A 6,893-nucleotide genomic window follows, 5' to 3' on the forward strand; every position below is an offset into this window, starting at 1 on the left:
TCACTATGTTGTATGCCTGAAACTAATATAATATTGTAAGTCAACTATACTTCGATTAAAAAAAGAGAAAATACAGGGCCTCCCTGGTGGCGCAAGTGGTTGAGAGTCCGCCTGCCGATGCAGGGGATACGGGTTCGTGCCCCGGTCTGGGAGGATCCCATATGCCGCGGAGCGGCTGGGCCCGTGAGCCATGGCCCGTGAGCCATGGCCGCTGAGCCTGCGCGTCCGGAGCCTGCGCGTCCGGAGCCTGTGCTCCGCAACGGGGGAGGCCACAACAGTGAGAGGCCCGCATACCGCAAAAAAAAAAAAAAAAAAAAAAAGAGAAAATACAGATGAGCAAAAGAAGAAAATAAAAATCTTCCATACTTCTAAACTAACTAGATGCTTTGATATACCTATATTCTATTTCTGTATTTTTATGCACATTTTCCTTTCAAAAATGGAATCCCGAATAAAGCAGCCCTTACAAAGCACTTACTTTGGGCTGAAACCATTCCCAGTGCCTCGTTCACCTCAACTCATTTACGCTTTTTGCACTTGAAAATGTATACTCTTTCCATGTCATTTAATCCCTTTCCATAACTTCATTTTAATGGCTTTTTAATATTCTATTGTCCTGAGGTTTTAGAATGTTCTATGACCAATTCCCCATTATTGAATATTTTTGTTGTGCCTGACTCTTCTTTATCACAATGTAGCCATGATTTAATCTTGTTAGTGAAATGTGTGCAAACATCTTTAATATTTTGCTTAAGATAAGTTCCTAGATCTGGAGTCATTACATCAGAAGTCAGGCACACATTGAAAAAGGCTTTTACAGTGTATTATCAAATTGACCTCCTGAAACTTTATGTTACTCAGCACTCCACCACCAGCCTGTAAGAGGGCCCTGTCTTTCTGCATCTTGATAATCCTCTGTTATCTTTCTTCAGCAGCTCATCTTTAGTAAATAGTGATGTAGAACATTGTTCACTGGACCCTTGAATTTCTTCTGTCAGTTGCTAGTCCTTGTTATTTGCCTGTTTCCCCCGAGTATTTATCTTTTCTTCATTTGTTTTTTAGAGTTCTCTGTATATCAATCATGTGACACTTTCATCCTATGTACTGAGCATATATTCTTTGTATGCCACTTGCCTTTACATTTTGCTTATGGTTTTTAATGTTCAGAGGCTGAAACGTGTAAATACTTCCGTGATGATTTATTTCTTTGGAGTTACACCAGAAAAGCTCTTCTGCGTTCCAAGATTATTTACCTATCATTTCCTCTGATTCCGTTCATGACTTCTTAAATTACCCTTGACCATCTGGAATTCAATTTGATATGATGTAGAGAGCATGCTAGCTTTGAATCCTTTGATCTGGAAATACTGAAATGGGAAGGTGAGTTACCGGAGGGGAGGGTTTCTCTCTTTTCTCTCCTATTTCTCTCCTCTTTCTCTCCTCTTTCTCTTACAAGCATCTTTTTTCTGCCTGTGTTCTCTTTGCTCTGTCCTAACCACTGTCTATTAATGCCAAGTCCATCTCTCTCTCTGTTTCTTAAAAGTTATTTTTCAGCACACCTTGGTCAGTCAACTTCACAAAACATCTCAAAATGCTAGTAGGGTTGACATAAACATGATAAGCTTGTACTAGGGTTATTTTTATGGTCTCAGTATATCATTTTAGACATCAAATTGTAGGTTTTGTCATTCTCCCCTTGCTTCTAATGGAAACAAAGATATTTAAGTGCCACTAAGACACTTAGCAATTAGAGCAATCAAGTGTTGGTGGTCATCATTTTTAGACAATAGTTAGAATAAACATAAATTCCACGTCTCTTATTTGTTACATGTTTCAGGGAAAATCTTGCTGACTTTTTCCATGAATTATAATTTTTTTTGAGGAATATGTGAGTGTGGAGTCCTTTTACTTAAACATATGTTCCCAGCATTACAAGAATGTGATGGGAAGAAGACGTAGTTCAGACATAGGAAAAGGCTACTTTTCTTGTTATTTTGGTAAACTGTGGGCAAAGCGAAATTCCACAAATAAACATTCGGTTTCTGGTCTAAAATGTCACAGCTACTTCCAAGGGCGGATATTCAAACGCTGGGATCCTTGAGCAGCCAAGACTCAGAGTGTGATCTTGCATGAGAATCACAGGTCTGCAAATATCAACACGTGATCTGGCTTAATATATTCAGGCTCAAACTATCTTTAATATTATGTGGCTTTAAGAAGGGCTGCTGGAATGTCAAAGGCTTCCACCCACCCAAGCATCATTCAGATTTAGAAATGTGTGTAACTGCCCCTAAATAACCAAGTCACCTATAATTTTAGCAATTTCCATTTACATCCCTGGAGAGTGTTGTCATAAACACCTCGCAGGGCACTTTTGAGTCCTGAGTTCATGCTGTAAATAGCTGAGGTGGGGTCCAGTTCTTGGTTATAATTTTTGCACTGGAAACAGGAATGGAGTCCTTCCTTTTGTGTTCAGGGCTGACCCAGTTCAGAAGGAGGGGGAATGGGTTCTCATTGATGTGCCCCCAATTTTCCCTGTCAGTCTCCACTCTTCTAGCCCTGGCCCTTCAACTGTTCCCGGCAATGCTGGACCCACCATTGGTGAGATTGCCAAGACCAGCCTTCTAGGCAGGGTGCCATGATGGTATTTTCTGAACCCTGTTATAGTCAGGCATTCACGGAGAACAGAGACAATACTTAATGTCTTCTCCAAGGATGGAAAATCTAGTTTACCTTGAGGACCAGCTCTAGACCATAGCAGTGCTTATTTGGAATGTTGAGAAGGAGTCTGAGGACATGTGTGAGTTCACACAGGTAAGGATCTAGACGTCGGAAGGCTAATCTAACCTGCAGGGATCCAGGATGGAGAAGAAGCAGCACAAATATTGCGATCTCTGCTCTAAATGGTTCTATATTCTCCCTCAGCCCAGATCTTTCCCTTCCAACATCAGAAGTGTTCTGTTTTGTGATTATTGGCTCATTCCCTGGGGACCTTGCTGTTTGCTTATTTTGCTGGGAGCTAATGGGAGACCCTTTCTGCTGCCAACTTTTTCCTTTGAGCAAGGAGCTTCTAAAGAGCTCACCATGACCAAAAAGCAACTCTGGTGGCATCATGGTAGAGATCTAACTGTACAGAATAAATTAGACATTATCATGGGATGTCCCTGGCAGTCCAACGGTTAAGACTCTGCACTCCCAATGCAGGGGGCGTGGGTTCAATCACTAGTCAGGGAACTAAGATCCCACATGCCCTGCAGCATGGCAAAAATAAATAAATAAATAAATAAGACACTATCAAAGTTTGTGGTTTTTTAAAGAAAATTATTTTAAAACTAAAGTGTTATTTTTCCCAAGAGACGTCCATGAGGGTATAATATTTCAAACAATCAATCTCATCAACACAATGAATTAATTTTACCAAAGTATTGCCAAGTCCTAGATCTCAACGTCTTTGATTCTATCTGCATGTATGCTCTGTTTCGTCAGATAGAAGAAAAAAATCTCTGATTTGACAGAATGTACGCAATTCTAGAAATCAACCTCTTCTGGCATCCTGTTGGCAATACCCGTTGGTACTGATGGACTGTAGGACTGCTCTCCATGTGCCTGGGTCTTTGGAACCATATTTCTCCTAAAGAGCATTCAGTCCCAAATGGGAAGCGATTGCGTTTTGTGTCACTTACCGGCATTTTGGTGCAAGTTAACTAAAATAGGTTCTTTCCCGTTTGTGTGCATTCTGGGTTGCCTCAGAGCGGGAGTTATAGCTACAGAAATAGCTAACTTCCTCTAGAGAGAAAAAGGAATTTAGAACTAGGTGCCTCCTTTTCTTACCTTGGTTTGGATTCTGTTCATCTTATCTTGTAGATTTTAAGACCCTTAGCTCAAGTCACATTTCTTTGCTCGCATGGAGCTCAGGATACACAAGAATGTATTAGTAAAATGAGTACTAGGCATTGTGGAGTAACAGTGTTAGGGAATGTTGAAAGGAGTCTAATTATGAAATTTAGAGATGAGGAGACAATGAAAACCCCAAATCTACAGACGTAGAGCTATCTAGGGAGAATTTCAAGAGTCATTTGAGTTCTGGTTGGTTGGATAATTACCTTCACAGAGAAGTTCTGAGATGTGTTTATTGTTCAAGCTTCAAGAAGAGGATGATGATGCTTATCTCTTAGGGAGGGGAAAGCTCAGATGTTTGGGGATAATGCAGAAAGACCTTATCCCCTGTGGTGAAATAACGACCATCACTATTGGTCAGTTTCACGATAGAAGATCAAATCCAGTGGCAAGCAAGAGGATATATTGTGGCCCAGAAGGAATGGCAGGATGGTTCAGTAGTAAGTAATCCAAACCTCAGCTTCACTCCATCTGCCTGTTCGCTGGTTGGTTGAATCCCTGGAGGAGAGCAGAGCGAGGCGTATGGAGTGAAACCATGCTAGGAACTGGGGTCTGGACTGGAACCTGTGATATCTTGTCCTCCAGCGTCACCCTCCACCTGTCCCCACCAGCCAATTCTTTGAAGATATAGTATGTGGAAAATTGCAATTCATTCTTTATTCATTGACTCAATCAGTAGATTTTTACTGAGTCCCTTCCATGTGTTTGTGCTGTATCGGACTATGGAGATAATACAATGGACAAGATCGACACGGTCTCTGCCATCATGGAGCTTGCAGCCCAGTGGATTCTACTGACAAATAATCACACAAAGAACTAAGCTAATTATGAGAATTTGTGAGAGGGACTGCATCTTGGAAGGCTCTCTTGAAGTTGTGACACTTAAGCAACTGTCTGAATGGTAAGAAAATCAATGTGCAACGTGCTGGGGGTGGGAGAGCCTGCAAAGGTGTTCTAGGTAGAGAGAATCACATTTTCAAAGACCCTGAACATGTGAGGAGCTACGTACAGGAGCTACATACAGGCAGGACTGGCTTCGCGGACATGAGACCTGTGCAGTCACTCAGAGCCTTGGGCTCAGGGCAGCTCATGCTTGGTTCAATGCTCTGCTGTTACCCTCTTGAAATTCTTAATAAGTTTTGAACAAGGAGCCCTGCATTTTCATTTTGCACTGAGTCCCTTAGAGTATGTAGGTGTTCCTAGCTGTGGAAGTTTGATCTTGATCCTACTTGTGATATGTAGCCATTGGAGGGCTTAATGCAAGGAGAGACATCCTCTCAATTCCTAAAACATGCTCTGGTTGTGATGTGAAGCGTGGAAGGAGGGATATGGCTACCGCCCTCTAAGACCTTATAGTACAGCAGGTACAGCAAAACCTGGCCAAGGGGTGTTCTTAAAAGTTACACATTATAGGAATATATTGAAGAAGATCCTGAGAATTGAGCAGAGGGTTATCAGGTGAAATTTCCAGGTTGGGAAAGGTATCATCTCTTACATGGGTCCTCCCAGTCTTCTTTTCTCTGAGCTAAATACCATCATTTTGCTTCTTCAACTCAAGCTCAATCGCTTTAATCGATTAAGAAGCTTAAAGATCTGAAAACCACTGTTTCCCATTTGAAGCTTCACAATATTCTTGGGAATTGCCTCGTAGCTTTAGCTTAATGCTGGAGACTCACATAAAGTAGGGCTGCTTTCCCAATCTTCCTCCCTATGATGCAGCGAGCTCAGATAACATCCAGATGGTTACGATGAGGTTTTTCAGTTGCCTGTCTGAATCTCTGCTAATCTAATTCCTTCGATGCCCTGGAGTACATCCCACAGACACTTGCTGTCTCTTCCACTTAAGGTGGCTGTGTTTCTGCTGTCAGTGAAGCTTCTGTTCTAGGCATTTCCCATAAAGACTATTTTATGACGTTATTGCCAGCCACCTCATCATCTTCTTGTGCTGTTTTAGCTATTGGCGCTGTCCAATAGAACTTTCTGCAATGATGGACGTGTTCTACATCCTCTCTGTCCCAAATGGTAGCAACCTGCCACATGTGGCTATTCAACAGTGAAAATTAGCAGGGTTCCACATGAAAATTTAGGGCACTAAAGCTCAGGAAAGCTATTTGGTCGTTCAGTGTCACAGAATCAGAATAGGGCAAATCCAGACAGAAGCTCAGATCTTCTGACTCCCAGGGGTCTTTTTTCTATGCTATGACTTGGAGGTCTCAAAGAACCATTTATTTGCAAAGCTTTATAGAGCATCTATTCAATGTCATGAGTATTGCAGGGGATGCCAAGAAATAAAATAGTTCCATTGGGTCAAAAAAGGGTGAGCAATGAGAAAAGAGATTCACTTGGTTGACCTCCAAGGACAAAGAAGAGAAAGGGAGGGCCCCAGTGTTTACCTCCAGAAGTCCAGAGGTGTTGCCATCTGTTGTACAAATGGGCCGTGTTCTGCGTCTGTGCTCAAGGCAAAGGGTCCTGAACCCTGCAGGTTCTTTAGTGCCTGACACACACAGGCTGCATGTGGTAAACCCCACTGCCTATGCCACTCCTTGGTCTTTGGGTTTGCAGAGACTGAGGCTACGTAACCTGCCCAAGCCCACACAGCCACTAAGAGTCCGAGTCCAGGTTGAAATCCAGATCCTTTCGGCCCGAGTGTTAATTAGGGTAGCAGTGGGTATGGATACTGCAAACTAAGTTTGTGCACTGACACTGGTAGTCCTGAGTGCCAGGCTGAGAGACTTAGATTTGACCTATTGGCAGCAAGAAGCCAGAGAAGCTTTTAATGAACTTCTCAGTGGAAGCTACCGAGGAAGTAGGAAGGATAAACTTGTGGTGGCCAGAGCAGAAAGATGGAGGGGCTTCAAGGAAAACCATGTGTCGAGGTTTTTTCCCTTAGGGGCTCATTTCTCCCACACCCAGAAGATGTCCAGAGGGGCTGGGAACAATGGGGGCATTGGAACGTCAAGGAGAGAGACTGTTCTGAGAGTCAAGGAGGCGGGGGG

This window comes from Mesoplodon densirostris, chromosome 18, assembly GCF_025265405.1.
Source record: "Mesoplodon densirostris isolate mMesDen1 chromosome 18, mMesDen1 primary haplotype, whole genome shotgun sequence".
Taxonomy (NCBI): Eukaryota; Metazoa; Chordata; class Mammalia; order Artiodactyla; family Ziphiidae; genus Mesoplodon; species Mesoplodon densirostris.